This window comes from Scylla paramamosain, unplaced genomic scaffold (genome assembly GCF_035594125.1).
Source record: "Scylla paramamosain isolate STU-SP2022 unplaced genomic scaffold, ASM3559412v1 Contig9, whole genome shotgun sequence".
Lineage (NCBI taxonomy): Eukaryota > Metazoa > Arthropoda > Malacostraca > Decapoda > Portunidae > Scylla > Scylla paramamosain.
In genome coordinates this window covers 868,895-890,000 of record NW_026973674.1, presented here as the reverse complement: position 1 = coordinate 890,000, position 21,106 = coordinate 868,895, and positions in this window count along the sequence as shown.

The window sequence follows — 21,106 nt, the reverse complement described above, 5'->3', positions numbered from 1 at the left end:
TTCTGTAAACATGGCGGGGCACGAAACCTGAGGCGGCGTGCTAAATGGTATATATTCTGACATTTGTTTTGTCCATTTGTTTCTGTCTCATTAGGCCGCTAATGACACGCCGGTACTGAGGAGGAGGGGCGGGAGAGGGTGCGGGAGCTCAGGGAGAGAGGGGAAGGAAGGGAGGGAGGTTCACTTATTACGCTCAACACATAGCCATTAAGAGTTTCATTTGCAATCGGCAGGATAAAGAAAATAGGTACAGGTTATAGCAAATCACGGAGGCCGAGGCAGGGGTGTGTGGGTGCAGGTGGGTGGCGGACGAGGCGGGGTGGGGATGTGCGGGTGGAGGTGGGTGGCGAGGTGAGGCGGAGATGTGCGGCTGCAGGTGGGCGGCAGAGAGAGAGAGAGAGAGAGAGAGAGAGAGAGAGAGAGAGAGAGAGAGACTATAACTGAGATGCAGGAAACTTCTAAATGAAAAACAACAAGTTCTGTCGCCTTTACTAATAAGAATGTATCCTCTCTCTCTCTCTCTCTCTCTCTCTCTCTCTCTCTCTCTCTCTCTCTCTCTCTCTCTCTCTCTCTCTCTCTCTCTATCTCTCTTCGTGGCGGTCAGAGAGAGCTGGCTGGCACTACAATAGGCTTTGGTTGAAATGTTCCAGTTATACTCTCTAACTGCACTTAAATAACTAACTTTTCCAATATGGCAACACGTGATTGCCCAGAACACTCCCTCAACCCTCCCCCTCTTTCCTTCCCGAGTGACGGCAGGCGGAGGCACGGGCGGTGAGACGTGATGAGAGGAGTAGTGGCAGTGATGGGCGGGCCTGGTGATGTATGGAATAATGCGTGGTGTTGACAAAGAATGGGATGAGAGGTGAGTGATGGTGGTGAATACGCGTCTAACACAAGGACAAAACAAACAAGTACACACAACACCAAACAAACAAGGAATGCAACCAAGCCTCGGGTCTCCTTCACCAGCGAACAATTGCTGTATTTCACAAGGCAACACAACAAGGGGACATTTAACAAGCACTTAGGAATAACGAATCACATGCAGCTTCTTACCTGCTATCCTGCCTATCTGCTAATTTTCTACTGGTATTCTGTCTTTTTCTTTGTTATTATTCTTCCTTCACTTTTATGTTCCCTCTCACGCCGCCTCCTGCTGCCTGATCAGCCTCGTGTGGGTGCCGCTCATACCCCCTCCTGTTCTCGTCACCTTTACTCTGCTCTCCACTATAATATTATTTTCCTCCTCCTCTCTCAAAGCTTCCTCTCTGGCCATGTCCTTTTACCTTCCTTATTTACTTCATCCCTGTCATCTCATATTCCTACTTTTCCTCTTTCCTTTCTTCCTTCGCGGCTCAGTTTTACGCTACACACATCTCATGCCTCCCTGCTCACTACAAACCTGCTGACACTTTTACTCTTGTCACAGCACGGTGGCTTTTCCTTCCTGCTTTCCTGCGTGACTCCTTTTATGTTCGCTTTTATTCCTACTTTCACACTCTTGTCTCTCCTTCCCTCCTTTACTTCCCTTTCCCTGCCTCGCCGCGGTCGCCATCAACGCTCCCTCAAGGCTCTGCCGCGGGAAACCTTAGCCTTGCCATCTCCTTTTCGCCTCCGTCATTCTCAACACACTTCGCCTTCCTCTCTAAACACACTCAGCTCGCCTCTCACACTTGTGCATGTCGTCTTCGCTCATCACCACCACTCCCTCACTCACTGTCTTCCTCACCTCACGCTAGTCCCTCTCTTCCTCCTCCTCGTCCTCCTCCTCCTCCTCCTCCTCCTCCTCCTCCTCTTCTTCCTTCCCTATTGCTCATAAAAGTTGCCCTGTTTTCTTTACAACCCCTCGGACGAATCTTTTATTCCTGCAGCTTCATAACCACTTTCCGTCACATTCTCTCTCTCTCTCTCTCTCTCTCTCTCTCTCTCTCTCTCTCTCTCTCTCTCTCTCTCTCTCTCTCTCTCTCTCTCTCTGTCTGTCTGTCTGTCTGTCATTTTTTTTCTGATAGACACTCCAAGTTTCCTTTTTCCATTTCCAGCTGTCTCCAGCATCTATTTCCTTCAAAAGTTCTTCCCTTTCTTCGTGGCATGGAATCTTTCAAGCTCACCAGAGTTTCCTTAAAGTTTCCCAGGTTGGTTTCCTTCAACACTTCCCGCCACAAGACAAAAATACGGATCTTCAAATTCTTGAGGATATTTCGCAGCCAAAGTTACACATTTCCTAAGAAAAAGTTGTCCTCTACTTCACAGCATCTTTTTCTTCTTTTCTGTCCCTTTCCTTTGACGATGAGACTCACTCCACACCTCACCACCATCGTCACACCGCCAAGATCGTTCACCACACCACCAGCAGTATTCGCTACACCGCAAGGAGCTTTACACTAATAATCACCACCACTGACCTCAACACGCCAGCCGCCACGAAGCCTTGTTGCACTAACCACGCCACCACCGCACTGTTAGCCACGCCTCCACGGACCTTTCAAGTCTTCAGCACATAACACGCATCATCGAACACTTCGCCGTACAAGGTTCATCAGAATCTAACTCTGTCTGCCATCTTCATATTCAGGTTCTCTATTTTACAGCTACGCGCGCATAGGAAGAAGCCTCCGCCGTCCTCCCCCGCCACTCCTGCCGCTCCTGCCACGCCCTGCCTTCATTATCTCTTGCAATGGAAGCTTCATGCTCTTATTTTAACTTAAGAAGAGACACTGTCATATTCGATGCAAACTCCTTCTCCTGCCTCTTACTCCTCCTACCTCCACCTCCTCCTCCTCCTCCTCCTCCTCCTCCTCCTCCTCCTCCTCCTCACGCAGGTACAAATGATGTTGAAAACACTAGGTCTGAAGAGCTCATGGAAAAGTTCAAGAAGATGATACAGCGCTTCAAAACTAAATCCAATAATATTATTGTTTCAGGTATCCTCCCCCGCATCAGGGCACCGGCTGTCTTCTACAACAGAGCCTTCAGCACTAACAGCCGTCTCCGTTCTCTTTGCACAGAGGAAGGTGTAGACTTTGTTAATCTATGGGACAACTTTTATAATAAACCTTCTCTATTTCAGCCGGATGGTTTACACCTAAATGGAATTGGAGCAGCACGACTTGGTAGACTCCTTAGTAATAAAGTTTCTATTTTCAGACCAAAAAACGACCAGCAAGATCGTGTAGCCCCAGGCTCTTAGTAGCCTCCTCGCGCAACCCAACCTCCATGTGCAACACTATAAAAGCTTGCCTAATCAACGCTCGCAGCCTTAGAAATAAATTTTCAGATTTAGAAACCCTGGCAGCTGTAGAAAACTACCACATTATTGGTATTACTGAATCTTGGCTGAACTCTGCAAACAGAGACTTTCTTGCGGAATACAACTTGCCAGGTTATGAAATGTTCGGCAGTGAAAGAAAAGACAGGATAGGTGGCGGTGTATTGCTGTATGTAAAAGCCAGTCTTCAGCCAACCATACTAAAAACCGAAAAGATTAACAATATAGATTCAGTCTTCTTGCATTTAAGAGTACGTTCTAAGAAAACTGCTATAGGTCTTATTTATAGGCCTCCGGTTCACAATGTTTCCTCTGATAAGAATTTACAAGATCAAATCACTGAAATAAGTAACACTTTTGATACAGTCATCTGTGGAGACTTCAATCTCCCTGTTAACTCATGGGGAAATCCACTTAACTCTCACTCTGGTCACGACTTGTATAATAATTTATTAGAATGTTCCCTAAAGCAACACGTTCAAGGACCCACACGAGGTGACAACATATTAGATCTTGCTCTTTCAACAAACGATGACTTCATATCTAACATTAATATTGGTCCTGAATTTAGTACAAGTGACCACAAGATTGTCTCCTTTAACATCAACCTTCAAGCATATAAGGACATTGTTAGCAACGAAAAAGTTTTCATATATAAAAAAGGAGACTACGACAGACTCAGGTCAATTCTTTCTGTCGCAGATTGGAACGCTGAACTTGGCGAAAGTAACATTGAGGAATCATGGGCGAAATTTAAGTACATTTTAGAAGATGCTGTGAAGACATGTATCCCTATGCGTAAAAGACGTCCATGCAAGAGAAATAAACCTAAATGGTGGACAAACAAGATTGAGTCACAACTACTGCAGAAAAATCGTGCCTACCGTAAATATTTGTCCTCTCAGAATGAGGCCGATAAACTAGAATACGACAGACCCCGACGCGAATCAAAAAAGCTCATTAGACAGAGTAAGAAAAATCTAGAAATGTATATTGCAAGCATTGCTAAATCCAATCCCAAAGAATTTTACAGTTACGTTCGAAATAAAAAAGTCATTACATCTCACATTAATCACATTACACTAGATAACGGTAATTTTGTCACCGGAGAAACTCAGATCGCGGACACACTGAATGATTATTTTGCTTCAATTTTTACAGAGGAAAATACTCATACAATCCCCGAACCACTCCTTATGCTCCACAACATAACCCCCTTACGTGTCTGCGTTTTTCATGAAAACGAGATAATCAAAGTAATTGATAAGATGAAAACTGACAAAGCCCCCCGGCCCAGATGGTATTGCACCACGTGTCTTGAAAGAAACTAAATTCCAAATTTGTAAGCCCCTTTCGTTGCTTTTCACCAAATCATTTAACTGCGGTAAGGTTCCCGAGGATTGGAAGTTAGCTAACGTTACCCCTATAGAAAAGAAAGGCGATAATTCACTTCCAAGTAACTACAGACCTATCAGCCTTACATCTGTAGTATGTAAACTAATGGAAACAGTAATTCGCAATAATTTAGTGAACTTTCTAGAGGAAAATTATTTAATCAATGACTCGCAGCATGGCTTCCGAAACAGACGTTCTTGTCTAACTAATCTGCTTGATTTCTTTTATGATGTTTTCACCATGTACGACGAAACAAAGGCAGTAGATATAGTGTATCTAGATTTTCAAAAAGCTTTTGACAAAGTTCCCCATAAGCGGCTACTAGCTAAATTGAAGTCACATGGTATAAATGGAAAACTTCTCAATTGGCTTGAAGACTGGCTGTCTGAGAGAAAACAGCGCGTTGTTTTAAATGGTAAATTTTCAAACTGGCGAGAAGTTCTAAGTGGTATACCACAGGGATCAGTGCTCGGCCCTGTTCTTTTCCTTATTTACGTTAATGATATCGATGAGGGTCTCACCTGCAAAGTATCTAAGTTCGCTGATGATACAAAAATAATGAATAAAGTAGTCACGTCTGAGGATAAAAGAAAATTACAATCTGATCTTGACCACTTAGCCACTTGGTCAGACAAGTGGCAGATGAGCTTCAATGTAGATAAATGTAAAGTGTTGCACATTGGTAATAACAACGATCACACTGATTACTTAATGAACGGTACCGAGCTTCTTAAGGTTAAGGAGGAAAAGGACTTGGGTGTTATAATTACCTCAGACCTCAAGTCAAGTAAACACTGCTCGGAAGTAGTTAAAACAGCAAATAAATTGGTTGGGTTTATTGGTAGGACTTTCGAATTCAAATCAGAAGGGGTAATTCTCACATTGTTTAATACACTTGTCCGACCTCTACTTGAGTATTGCGTCCAGTTCTGGTCACCCCATTACAGGAAAGATATAGACAAGCTGGAGAGAGTCCAAAGAAGAGTTACCAAGTTGATCCCACGACTGCGGAACAAGCCTTATGAGGAGCGCTTGAGGGAACTCAACTTGTTCAGTTTAGAGAAACGGCGAATGCGAGGTGACTTAATTGAATTGTTTAAGATGTGTCGGGGCTTTGATAACGTAAATGTAAACAACTATCTCATCATTGACAGTTCCAACACCACTCGAAATAATGGCTACAAGATTATAGGTAAGCGTTTCAGATCAGACGAGGCTAAGTATTATTTCTTTAATAGAATTGTAAATGTCTGGAACTCTCTCCCAGCACATATTGTCGATAGTAACACAATAGAAACTTTTAAACAAAGGTTGGACAATCACCTCGCAGCAACCCCTCATATAACGTACTTTGCGCCTACATAAAATGTTTTTTAGTTAGTGTAGTGAATAGTATAATTTCTCTTTCATCCTTTCCTATCACATCTTAGCCTTTCCTCCTCCCTATACTCTCCTGTTTTTCCTTCCTTGATCTCTAGTGTCCTCCATCCTCTAACTCTTAGAATCTGTAGTGGTAGTGATAGAATAGACACACAGACAGCCTCGTTAGGCCCAGTAGGGCTGTTGCTGTCTGTTCTTTCCTTTGTATTCCTTTGTATTCCTCCTTCTCCTCCCCCACGGGCAGCTCGGCAGGGACGTGCACGCACCCGGCCTGACATCCAGCTATGAATACCACAAGACCTGCTTTGCATATTTCCCGTGACGATGCAGGAAGGCCCACCCCACACCCACGCCCCCCGGAATGGAGAGGCCCGCCCCACGCACCCCGGGGATGGGGAGACCCACCCCACGCCCACCCCAGGGGAGGGACACCTCATGTTTACGTTTTGTGAGTGATATGTTTGGACTGCACAAACCTTCTTTTTGTTACGCCCCGCTGCCTTAAAACGTTCACGAAGGATGGAAGGTTACATCGCACTGGCAGCACAACGTGGGACAATTGGTGACCAGGCTGCCGCACACCCCCTCCTGCTTGCTGCTGCTTGCACACATCCGGCACTCACGGTGACTGAGGGCACGTGTGGCTGCAGCGATCCATGGGGAAAACACCACCACAGAACACAAAGGTCAACCTGTTTTCCCTCGTTTGTGACCATCGAGCAAACATGTTCCGGATTTACATCACAGCGCGACAAAAGACATCACGAGATTCATGAATGTGCTCACGTCTGCTGCACGATAAACTCTTCTCAGCACCAGGTAAGGCCACGCGACCCTCGAGGGGTGTGCGGCGGAAAACAAGGTGACGCGTCTTCCTTCAAATGACATAACTACCAAACCACTCGTCTGTAATTTGCTAGTTTTCATATGCTGAGTGTCTAACTCTCTCTCTCTCTCTCTCTCTCTCTCTCCATTCACTTGATCACTACCACCACCACCACCACTACTACCAATACCACTATTACTAGTAGCACCACACTATCACACTCATAATACACACACACACACACACACACACACACACAGCCAGTCTATCTCTGTAATCCTTCCTCCATGTCATATTCTCACTCCCTCCTACTTTTCCTCACTTTTCTCCTTCTCAATGCCTCCCTTGCCTCCCCCTGGCTGAGGTGAGACGGGTGGGGGATGAAGGAAGGTCTGGGGCAGATGGAGGAAAGTGAAGTGGTGGAGGAAATTGGAGGAGTTCCACCAATAGGTGTGGAAAAAGCTAAGAAATTTTGTCACGGATGTGTTAGAAGAAGGACTGGAGGAGGAGGAGGATAGAGAGAGAGAGAGAGAGAGAGAGAGAGAGAGAGAGAGAGAGAGAGAGAGAGAGAGAGAGAGAGAGAGAGAGAAATGTTAGTACCGTTAAGTTACAATATCCTATTACACACACACACACACACATTACACACACACACAGGGCAGAGGAAGGAGAGGTAAAGTGGTGGGCAGTGACACAGGCACGGGGTTGGGAGAGGGCAGGGAGGAGCAGGCTGGGGAGAAGGAGGGTTTTCATGGTGGGGGCTCTGAACGGGCCTGCAATCCTTCAACTTATTTGAGACATTTTTGGGTTATTTATCTATTTTCATGGTTCACTCTGGCTTTCCTTCACGTCTGAATCTAAAAACACCCGAAAGTTCAGCTAAAATATTGATGTACAGACAGGGAGGGAGGCAGGGGAAAATGTGCCGCTCAGCCCTTATATTTACGTAGCGCAATACACACACACACACACACACACACACACACACACACACACACACACACAGTCCTACCCGAAGATCAGTCTGAGCTCTTTCCGTAGGGGAACGGCTTGCTGGGTGACAAGCAGTGTGTGTGAATCACACACACACACACAGTGGCGGCCAAGGGGAAAGGTCTGATGACGTCGCGTTTTCGGAGTGTGCGCACTGAACGGGGCACTACTCAATGTCTTATTTGAGGCACTTTTGGGGTTGTTTATCTATTTCCGTGGTCAATTCTCTTTTTTCTTCACTTCAAGTCTGGAAACACTGGGGAGTTTAGCTGAATATTGATGTACAGACAGAGAGGGAGGCAGGGAAAATGGCCGTCTCGAAGCTTATATTTACGTAACGCAATTCATTATGAAAATCGCGAAAAGAAAGAAGACGCCCAGACAGGAATGCACTACATTTTCTGACTTACTCTTTACTTTAACTAATACACAAAATATAAAAACATTACCGAACTCAGTAATAATAACGAAAACTCCAAAAAACAATCTAACTTTTAAGAACGGTACCACAAAAACACAATAATATCGAGAAAGGAAACACAGCCAGACTAGATTATATTACAGATTCTAAATACAATTTTTTTTTTACTTTCCAGATAAATAAAGAAAACACCAATTCCTCATCGTATAAAGAGAATAATTTTTCATATCCAGTACCGAACTTATTCTAAATTTGAAAATTCGAACTGCGAGACTAGATTTTATTGGATGTTATTACTTGGTACATGTTTCTTATATTTTTTTAAGTCTTAAATTAAATACCAATGCAAACCTACGCGTGCCGGTAAGAAAAAGTGAAATTAAATAAAGTGAAGAAGTTGTTATTTTGTCGACAAACAAAAGCACAGCTAGAACAGATCTTATTATATTTTATAATTTAGTATGTCTTTCTATTAATAAATTAAATATCAAAACAATGACAACTCCATCAATAAAAGGAAAATAATAATATGTTGCCAAAAAGGTTTTTTTCCTCGTCTTTTCCTTTCCGTACCTCCTCTTCCTCTTCCATACCCCTCATACTCCAAATCCCCCCTCCACCACCCCCTACTCCGCATCTAGGAAAACACCTGGAAACACCTGGAAAACCCTAGAAATTATGCTAAATACTGACAGGGAGAGACGGAAACTTGTTACCTTCGGCTTATCTGTGCGAGGCTCGGGGGTACTGGGCGCCAAGGATACTGTGTGTGTGTGTGTGTGTGTGTGTGTGCGTGAGGCAAAACGATAGAAATGCTAGTTGGATGGGTGATTGCTCTCAGGTCCTACTGAACCTCACATCGACGCCACGAAAGGATGAGTGGGCGGGGTATCTATCATGACGACATCTAGTCTCGCTGCCAGTGCCTGTACTCGTAAATTTTAGCAAAGTTTACATTGGCTCTATTATGAAGATACGAGACCAAATCATATTTTTGCCAGTCAGCTCGGGGTATCAAACATTCACTGCCAAAACAGCATCCTCATCCGACGCTCTCTTAAGATTTTATTTGCTAACAGGACAGGACACGGCATCTCAAACCTTTGGTAACATACTAAAACCAGAATCATGAGACATTTCTGCCAGAAACTCCACTACTTTCAATAGGCTTTCAATAGGCTCTACATGAAATTGAGGATTTTTTATCTTTTATTTTTTTATGATTCTCGTGATAGATTAACAAGATTTCTACATTATTAACTGGGGAATCACTCTTCAAATATTCGGCTAATGACCTCTGTGACCTTTGAAAACAGTTGTGATGAGAGAGGGAAGCGTTTCAGGCCTAAGACAGGGAAAGGCCTCTAACTCACGCCTCTCCCCTTTTATCCCTCCTCCGTAACCTCTGACATTGCTGACAGCTCCCTCGCCCCCCTCCACTCGCTTCTCCCAGCTGTAGCTCGCCCTCCTCTCCCCTCGCTGTCACTGAGCTAAGATGTGCAAGACTCCTCCCCTGATGCAATATTCCTGTGTGAACTCTTGTCATCACCACGTTCTTTAAAGGTGGAATCTCTCTCTCTCTCTCTCTCTCTCTCTCTCTCTCTCTCTCTCTCTCTCTCTCTCTCTCTCTCTCTCTCTCTCTCTGCACCGCGCAAGATCAAGACAAACAAGCAGGACGTGGCCGAGATGGATCCCGCGATACTCGGCTAACTCGCTTCCTTGGGCCTCGTCTTGTCCCGCTCAGCCAGGGCGACTTGCGGCGGCGCGGCTTGCAAGGACACACTGCACAGCTTCGAGCAAGACTCCCCGCTCAGTTTTATTGGTGGTGTGTTTACAGATACAGCAAGAAACATAACTATAAGCAAATACATGAGTAGTTACACGACGCGACACGAATACAGGGAAGTAAAGATGGAGGAGACGATAATAAGGTTAATCAATCAAGTAAGGTACGGTAGATGACTTGTACAGGTGAGATAAGGTGTACAGGTGAGATAAATGGGGAGAGTCACAAGAAAGAAGACGAGAAAAAATAGAAAATAAAAGTTATAAAGAATATGAACGGTAGCGACGGCTGCATGCTGTAACCCATCACCCTGCACCCCATCACCTGTCTGTCTATCACCCACCACCCAACACCTGTCCACCCATCATCCCATCACCTCCCTACCCATCACCCCATCAGCTCGGCAAGGGCGGCGCGTCCCTCAGTGATGAAAGACGCCCCAAGATTAACTGGCAAGACAAGATGGCAGAATAATGGTGCTGATCAAAGGCGCGGGTGGCAGGAGCGGAAAAACTGGACGGCTAATTTGCCTGCGATGTCTCAAGACCCTCCCCTGCCGTCCGTCCCCCCCCTTCCCTCCCTGCCGCGCCCCCTTCCCTGCCGCTGCTGTCCTGTCCAGCTCCCTCATGAACCACACAACACTCAACACTCCACTGGCATGGAGGAAGGAAGGAAAGAACATTCTCTCTCTCTCTCTCTCTCTCTCTCTCTCTCTCTCTCTCTCTCTCTCTCTCTCTCTCTCTACTCAGACCTTAAATTAATACTCATTACAGGATAGCTCTGCCTTTTTTCCTCATCTATCTTTCCCGTCCTTTTCCATTTCCACGCCCTAATTATGTATATTTTTCTTCCATTTCCACGCCTTAATTATGTATATTTTTCTTCCATGTCCACGCCTTAATTATGTATATTTTTCTTACATTTCCACGCCTTAATTATGTATATTTTTCTTACATGTCCACGCCTTAATTATGTATATTTTTTTTTCCCAGACGTACAGTGATACAGAAAAATATTCTTACTAAAATTGCCCGTGTCATTTTGACTCAACGAACGAAAAAATACGGAAAATATTGTTTAAGAGAGAGATGCACTGGTAGCCCTGCAGGGTGTCGGTACACCTGAGCGTCTCGAAATTTGTGCATTTGAGTCCCTCAAGATGCAAAGTAACAATACCAACACGCGTGTCTTACGAAGTCTCCATGATGAATGGCTATGGAATGCCGGAGGTTGGCTGACGTCCACTTTGCATCTGATATCTGTGATCAACTACTCAAAGATTCGAATCCCGATGTGATGCGCTACACGCCTTCGTGACGTTTCAGACGTTTCAGATAGCCAGGCTTGCCAGCTATTCCGAAATTGATAGAATCACTCTATATTTTTCTTGAATTAAGCGTTCATGAGAGTAAGAATAATTCTGTGTACTTGGTAAGTCTTGACACACACGCGCCGCCACGATCTGTGCTGCGAGGCTCCAGAACCACAGCATTCTGCACCCAGCAGGGGAGTCGTCTTCTTTTGTCGTGTGTTTGTCTTCGTGTTGGGTTGTGTTTACACTCACCATGACCTCGAACTTCCCCAGCCAGGCGTCACTCTCCTTTCGTTTATCCATCACTGCCTCAATTCTTTTTTCCTTCTTTGTTTGCATTTCAATCTTTCCTTCCCGCACGCTCCATCAACGCTCCTCTCTCTGTGCTTATAACAGTTTTTTTTTTTTTTTTTCTGAGTGAGGTTATATTTTTTTTGTTTCCGTCGCTTCCCACGCTTCCCACGTGATTTACAAAACGTGACAGTCTATGTAATACCTATCCACACACACACACACACACACACACACACACACACACACACACACACACACACACACACACACACACATTTGTATTCACGATTTCAAAACATAATTCAGAAGAAAGTGAAAGCAATAACCCACGTCAGGATAGAACAAGTCACTCTTCTTTCGTCTTTTATTTTTTATTTTTTTCTCACGAAACGAGCCAAATCTACTACTGTTGCTACTGCCCCCCCCCCCCACACACACACACATACACACACACACACATCACAGACACACACAAGAGTTCCTTCCAGAGCGGCGCCCCAGCTCACTCCTTGACTTAAAGATGACAAGACCCAGCTTTCTCTGTGCCTTAAACCTTCCACCGCCACACTTCTCTGACACGTGTAAGGAACAGTCTTCCAATCAATTCTCCACATGCTAAAAGTGTGTCAGGGAAACAGAAGATAGAGCGAACTGATGTGTAGCTTTTTTTTATTGACGTTGCAAAAGGAGGTCATTAAACTCTAAGCAGTGGCAAGGTCCTCTTGAGTTGCCGTCAAAGCGCAGCACTTAGTCTGGTCACGCTGGTGTATTTATGAGGAACGCGGACAGTCACGGGAAGTGTGCGAAGCTTCGTTCATCGTGATAGTGGCGAGGCAGGGAGGGGTGTTACTGGCGCGACGCACTAATGCCGCGCAGCTCTCACATAAGTGGAATCCAGCGGCGCACTTTGAGGCATTGAAGGATGGCCGCTGTGGTGCTTCGGTGGCGGCGGGTTAAAAATCACCCCCAGCATGCACACGCGGCGTGGAGGATCGATGGCGTCCTTTCCGATTCCATGAGGGGCCATTTCTCTCCCCTACGCAAAATATTCCGTTCCCATTTTTGTAATGTAGCCAGATCAGACCAGACTAGGCCACAATACCACTGATCGAGCTCCCTCCAGACCAGACTAACCTAACCCACTCCACAGCAAACCAAAGCAACTTAAATCAGACACCAGGTTAGTCCCCGTGAAGACGAGACCAGTGGATGCATGTTTAGCCCAAATCACAGTACTTCAGTTCAGTCCAGACCAGCACAGTCCAGCCCAGTCAAGACTAGACGGCCCAGCACACCTCCGACCAGGCCAGCCCACCAGTACTAAGCCTCACGGTCACATCACAGAATGTTAACGTAAGCCCCTTTGCAGCTCAGCGTCTCGTCTTGTTGATAATGAAGGCAGCTTTTGTTCTCCCTAGTAAGCCTTTTAAAAGTGGCACAAAAACGTTAATAATTCAGGTAAGTAACTTCACAGGACATTTCTGGATATACTTTTCACTGATAGTGCGATAGTAGTAGTAGTAGTAGTAGTAGTAGTAGTAGTAGTGAACTACTGCTACTAACAAGAACAAGAAAAACAAATAATAATAATAATAATAATAATAATAATAATAATAATAATAATAACAATGCTATCCTCATTGTTATTACTATTATTATTATTATTATTATCATTATTATTATTGTATTTATTATTATTATTATGAGGCGTTCGTCCGCAAAATTAATCATAAAGCAGGAGATATTTCAGCCTCTAATAATGAAAGCATTCTAAATACCAAACACACACAGGAGAAGCACAAATGCGTGGCAGGGCAGTGGCGAGGCAGATGCAAGGCTGCGAGGTGTGGTGATGGCGGTAGCGGGGAGGTGATACCTGCCTGGATTCACACAACATACGCTAAAGTTCCTCTCAGCACGCATACATATAACGGTCCACGCGCACCAGGGGACGCATTAGATATACTCGTGTGTTGATAATTATTATACATGGATGAGACTGAGGTGCCCTGCTGCTGTGAGAGGCTCCTTGCACGTGTCAAGAGCAAAACATCAAGAGAAATAGAGAAGGCAAGCTGTGCCGACCTTTGCCTCTTTCTCTTCCTCTTTCCCACTAGGCGTTCTCTTTGAGACTATCGGATTTAACAGAGCAATTAAGAATATACAAAAAAACTATCATATATAACGAGGAAGGGATGGCGCACGAAGCAATCTGCAAGCTAATTACGCAGAGGTGATTAAACCGGCTGAGGGAAATTACACCGAACACGTTTATCCCTGATGAGTTTCCAAAACGACTCCACCATTTAAGTGGCAACTCACTCCTAAATGTGGACACAATTCTGCCTTGAAAGAATACCAGAGACAGTCAGAGTCCACTGATATTCCACACACTTGGGCGTTTTCTCTCCTGGAAATTGTTTCGTTCAAAGAGAAAGTGAACTAAATTCAGCGCCGCCGTCTTTTTCTTGACAAGGTAAAGAGATACACAATATGAGAAAATATCTCAATAGAAAAGATGAAGAATCATACAATAACAAAACACACCGGTAGAAATATCATTAACAAACTCCACAACAACAACAACACCTTTCTTTACTAAATCTGTTCTTCATTCACACACAAAGCTACAAAAGTGGAAGAGAAAAACGCGTGTCCCACCACCACCACCACCACCACCATCACCACCACCACAAAAGACGTGCACTGAATCTTTGCGTGGTGGCGCCCGAGAGAGTCCTGCGCCTTCTGCCACAGCGACTCCCAGTTCGGGGAATGCGGAGGCGTGGCGAGGCAGGAGGAAGAAGCGAAATAGGGACGGACTGCGAGAGGAGATAAAAGAGGGAGGCAGAAAGGAGAGGACAGAGCGGGAGGCGAGAAAAATGAGACTGACACAGGGATTTGGGGAAGAAAGGGGAAACAAAACAACGCAGGGACTCTTAAACTCCGCGAAAATATCCTGTCAAAAGAAAACTGAAATACACTGATGAGAGAGAGAGAGAGAGAGAGAGAGAGAGAGAGAGAGAGAGAGAGAGAGAGAGAGTTACACTAATGGATTTTCGCGCCAAGGTATTTTCGTCGATGGAATAGATAAGAATAAATCAATGGCACAAAAAACTCTTAAATTTTAAAAAGTAATGCAACATACATCGTGCAAAGAAAACGTGACGGCAGAGATGAAAGGTGATAAGGCGCGAGGCATCACTGGTGGTGGTGGTGGTGGTGGTGGTGGTGGAAGAGGAGTAGGAGGAATGTTAAAGGAGGAAAAGAAAAGAACAAGTGGAGGTAAAGGCGGAGGAAAAAAAATGATAAGCAACACACACACACGCTGTTGACGTTGATTAAGAGGGAACATTTACCAGGTGTGTGTGTGTGTGTGTGTTTAAAGGCACTGGAATCTGGAAAACAGTCTCTCTCTCTCTCTCTCTCTCTCTCTCTCTCTCTCTCTCTCTCTCTCTCTCTCTCTACCTGCTTACCTAGCTATCAATCTTTCTCTCTTATGTTCATAAAAGAAATGAATAAATAAATACACACAAAAGCAAAACTGCAAATATCTTGGCACATACAAAGTACTAATTACACACACACACACACACACACACACACACACGAGAAACACTGAAGCATTGCCGGAAATATAGTAAGTCTAACGGCCACATCCACAAACCACCTTAAGTGTTTAAGATAATTCCTTTTTTACTTTGGTGTTGAGCACTGACATGGTGATGAGGAATACTCACTGTAGTGTATGCACGTCTGTAAAAGTTTTAGACAGCGTCCTCCTAGAGATAACTCATAAATCCGCATAAGAATTAAGAGGTGCTTCCCAGGGTCTATCTTAAGTCCACAAATTGTGTGTACAGTACGGCTTCTTTCACACATTGAGCCTCGGAACACTTCCTAAGAGCCTAAGAAGGTAGTTCCTGGATTTATAAAGCTTCGGAATTCCGGTGCTTCATAAATCCAGGAGAAAAGGACGCTCCGGAGTCTCTTTACGCTTAGGGAAATGATGGCCAGCACGCGAGGACACTGTGAATAATAAACGCAGTGACGGCGTATGTGACATGCTACGGACGGCTTGCCACTACTGAGAATATCTCTTATTAATGGTTATCTTAATTGTATGCCCGTGGTGATTCCTCCCTGACGTCACTTGTTATTCTCCTCACTGACCATATCGTGACGAGTTTTTACTTCACGTGGGCGACAATCAATCAGATGTAGCACACTTACTTGTTGCGGCGCGTGGCATCCAGGAGCTGCATGGAGGGGATCATGGCTGCCCACGTGATGGCGCGTCCTTCACAAACCTAAGCACTGCACTTGTATCATTGTGGTGCTTCATCCTGGAACACTGTACACATGATTTGCTCCGCGACACACTGACTAAATGAGCCTCCCAGTGTTTGATCCACCAACAACGCACAAACTGCTTGCCGTGAAGCACTGAAGCTACACTCGGGCACACACTTTTCTGTGTGGAAGTCAGAGACAGTGTGCGGCGAGGACAGCTTATTCTCACTGGCTGAATACAGTAGACCTCGTGACGCAACACCGAAAGGCGATTAGTCTTGATCTTGAAAGTCAGCTGGAGCGGGACATTAATTTGTTATTATTGGGAGTAAGTTTGAGGCCACTACTAATATACACTAAAAGCAATGTCTTCTCCTTCATTTCACATAAACGTGTCACGTGTAAAGTGTAGGGAAACAAACTTTCTCATCTCGCGAACACCAGCATCAGCTTCCGTCAGCTGACACTTCAGTAAATTTGGATTGACGGTCCTTATGGCGCTAATTAAATATTTCGTTCAGCATTACGACATCGAACTTTGTATTCCCTGATGGGAAAAGTTTTCACAAGGAGAGAAAACTCTCACCACTAGCCTCGCTGCCCGAGGCTGTCACTCCTTGACTTGCAGCAACACAACAACAAAGTGCCGCTTCTTTCCACTTCTGTGCCATGTAACGCCGTGTACACCTCCTGTCAAACCAATCAGTTTGTTCATCATCGATGTTTTTTTTCCAATTGCAGTGCCTCCTGACAATTCCTTGATGGTTGAAAAAGCAATATTCATTGAGGAGTGGGCGGAATTGTTCTCCTGCCGCAGCGGTGAAGCACTCGTTTCCTTCATGAAAAGTTATTAATGAAATCACTACATAAATGTTCAGTATGACGAGGCCTCACCTCAGCCATCATTCACTCCTACATAAAAATGAGAAGCGCGTCAGGCGTCGCCTCTCTCGATACAAGTTTGCATATTTAATCGACAAAAAATGAGTCCATGAAGAATTTCAGCCGCACATCAATCTGGCAACATTACGGATGGAAACAGATGCCAGACACTTCCACGCGCCATCTGACTCGAGAAACCGCGCTTGGAGCTCAAAATTGAGGCGCGAAAATTCTTGATTACGGGAACGATCGCCATCGCTACGGACGCACTGATGCAATCGTTCATATATGGTCACCGGAATGAAAGGGGTTAAGACAGGTACAATATATATATATATATATATATATATATATAATATATATATATATATATATATATATATATATATATATATATATATATATATATATATATATATATATATATATATATATATATATATATATATATATATATATATATATATATATATATATATATATATATAGTGTTAGTAAAATAAAAGTTCCTTTTTACTTGTTGCCTAAAGGCCGAGCATGACGTGTGTGTGGCTGAGAATGCAGGTCACCTGTGATTATTTTGTTGCATGTGAGGCACGACGCTGCAACCAATAGCTATTACTGCAACTATCACTGCTTTTATAAACACACACACACACACACACACACACACACGTAGATAAGTAAATAAAAAAAAAAAGATAGCACGTAGTGTAATCAACACGACTACAGTATCCCCACCCTAGAGCCCCAATCCCCAACGCCCTCACCACCCACGCCCTGTCCACCTCCACTACCACCATTCCCACCACACCCTCTCTGTGCCGCGCAGCACAACGACCTTCATCTCGTCTGCATCATTAAAATTTCCACGTCCATGATTTGGCAGCGCGCCTCACACACAAGTCTCCAATGGGGCCGTGTTTTCGCTTCGCTGGTGCACACACTTCCCACGCCCTGCCTCCCTGCCTCCCTGCCGGTGTCCCTGATCACGCCACCGCCAGCCGCCTTGCAAGCGAGCAGCCTGGAATCACACCAGGGACCCCCTCTCCCTTCCCTCTTCCTTTCCCGCGTTCATATCACTGTGGTGGAGACTCGGATGAAATTTATAGGGAATCTCAGAGGCTTATTGCTTGCTGCATGCGCGGCGCCTGAAGCAGTGATGCATTGAGTGCCAGGAAATGCATATTGAGCCGAGCTATGCCATTATATTCAGCCGACCATTGGGTTTATTGAAAAGCTGTTATTGCCGCGGTTGTGTCCCGTTCTCGTAAGGGGAGGGAGGGAGGGAGGGAAGGAGGGTGGGGCAGGGACACTGGTGGGCAAAGGTAACGAAGGCAGGGAGGGCCAGAAGATCCATGTGACTCTAGCGTGCTCACCAATACACCACCAGACAACTAATGTTATTATGATCAGAATATTCAGCTTACATCACAAAAATTCAGCTACCACGAACCGGGGCCATCGTTATTAACAACACTGAACCCTTTCTTCCCCGGAGAGAAGCGCGGGTGAGGCTCATTCCCGCTCCCCTGGTAGTGAAGTCTGCGCCGGGCAAACACTGCCTCGAGATGAAAGAAGCTTCGCCTCTCTGTTCCAGGAATCAAACACGGGTCTTTTGTCTTAACCGAGCCGAGGGTGTACTGCTGTGAGACAGAGAAGCAGCGAGCCTGTACGAGTGTTAGTGAGAGAGAGAGAGAGAGAGAGAGAGAGAGAGCACAATTTGTCGCGCTTCACTTCATATCTGACATGGCGAATTCAAATATTCTACTGGATGAGCATACAGAGAATTAGTATTTTTCACAACTCTCTTTCATAATTTAATGGAAACTATGATAAACATATTGTGTGTGTGTGTGTGTGTGTGTGTGTGTGTGTGTGTGTGGTTTAGTCACGTACATGTCTCTCCATACACGTCCGGTCCAGAGGCGTCAATTATCGTTCGCTGTACTGTGGACATGTTAGGAGGGCTCGTAGCGTGAATGGAATGTGAACTTTTACAGAACCCCCCCACTGGAATCCTGCACAATCGCTGATTATACAATATTTGTACTGTTTTTTTTTTTTCTATTCCTACTATACTCTCATACATCCATTCTTATCATTACCGTGTGACCTTTGGCTGAATACATACATTCATTCTTACATACATACATACATAGATAGGTGCCATTATTACTGAAAGATAAGAGGCATACATGTTTTTTGTGTGACACATAGTATTGGTATCATTAAGCTAAAACACACTGGCTACCATTCTCTTTTTTTCTCTCTCTTTTTGTTCACATGATGTCGGTGAGTCAGTTTAGCATCTCAGACACCAAGTTATGAACACACATTTGTGTTGTTGCCTTGTCGTTAGTGTGGCGTGACCCCGTGACTTGCTGCTCTGTGTAATGGCGTGGTAGAAAATGCGCTATAAAATGTACCAAGGAATTCCGAGCATTTCTTTTCACATTAGCGGCATTGTCAAGGAACGTTTGCTTGGCGTCTTGGTGGTGGTGGTGGTGGTGGTAGTGGTGGTGTTCTTGTAATGTACTGTAATGTAGGGATTGCTAGTTTATGATAATGTTGCTGATGTTATTTTTGTATATCATTGCCGTTGTTGTCGGTGGTGATGGTGGCGGCAATAGTAGTAACCAGAAGTGATGGTGTAGCCACTCATCCCGTCACACCAGGAATCTACACGGAAACTACCGCACCACACGTCACCACACCACATAGCACTACACTCGACTGGCACCCTACACCACCACAACCACCAGACAGCTCTACCCAGCCAGCCGTGCGCTTTATCATATATACGCGCACGTACCTGTCCTTTCTCCGCTGCACCACTTCACTGCTTTAATCGATAATGTTACACGAATGAAGGGTTTCTATTAAAATTATTGGATCATCACTAGGGAGCACAGCCAAGAGCTTCAGTATCACACACTTCATCTTCTTAATAGCTCTGGGATTATTAGAAATGTACCGAGCAGCTGCGATTGTGAAGCTGTTAATACGTAACATCAGAAGGCATCAAAGAGAGAAGAGAGAGAGAGAGAGAGAGAGAGAGAGAGAGAGAGAGAGAGAGAGAGAGAGAGAGAGGAGAAAGAGAGAGAGAGCTGCTAACATTAGGAAACAAACTCAAGTCTCACACTGAAATAAGCTTACATTAAACAAAGCATATGGTATTGTTATCTTGACACATCACGAACAAACGAGACAACGGAACGGAACAGAAAGAAAAGAATGGGGGAAGTAAAGAAGAACACTATATAGAGAGGGAAATATGGGGTGAAGAACAGCAATACATTAAAAGTGAGTGGGCTTTACCACTCTGCTACATTAATTTAATTATTTTTTTTCCTAACGAGACAACTGTTATTCCATCTCAGTTTTATACAAAAGAGTTAACAAGATCCCCCACACGCACTGTATCCTGTCCTACCTAACAGTACATCATGCCTCACACCTCCCCCGCCTCCTTCCCTTTCCCACACACCACACTCCCTCTTCCTCACACCTGCACGTCCCAACCGATGAAATTAGTTGAAAAAAATTGAAAAAAAAAAGAAAAAAACACCAGAAAAGTCACATCCGTTGCCACTGACGCCGCGACGGGAATTACCTGACGAAGGGGCAATAGACATTCTACTCTTCTCCTCCTCCTCCTCCTCTTCCTCATCCTCCTCTTGTCACCTCAACTCTTCTCTTCAACTGCATAGGAAAAAATCTCGTCTCTTCAGTCCTCTTTGATCTCTTTTCATCACTCTCTTCATCATCTCTCATCTCTCTCTCTCTCTCTCTCTCTCTCTCTCTCTCTCTCTCTCTCTCTCTCTCTCTCTCTCTCTCTCTCTCTGTCGTTCTTTTTCACTTCCCGTACCCCTCCCTTTGCATGGCATTCCATATCTTTTTTCAGGTCTACTGGCGTCTCTCTCTCTCTCTCTCTCTCTCTCTCTCTCTCTCTCTCTCTCTCTCTCTCTCTCTCTCTCTCTCTCTCTCTGGATGTTCCTTCTTTTTCATCCACAGTTTAATGGTTCTGATCTTATTAATTTCATTTTTTTCTCCTCTTTATTCACTACATTGGTTTTCCTAGATGCGAGTGTTTTTTTTTTCTTTTTTGAGGTGTGAGAAGAGTTCAATATTCCCTTGAAGCACCTCACCATTTTTTTTTTCATTTCAACATAATCTTATCTCTTTCTTTCACATGTTGTTGTTTTTTTAGTCACATAAACCTTTTCGCGACGGTTTTATTGAACATAAATAAA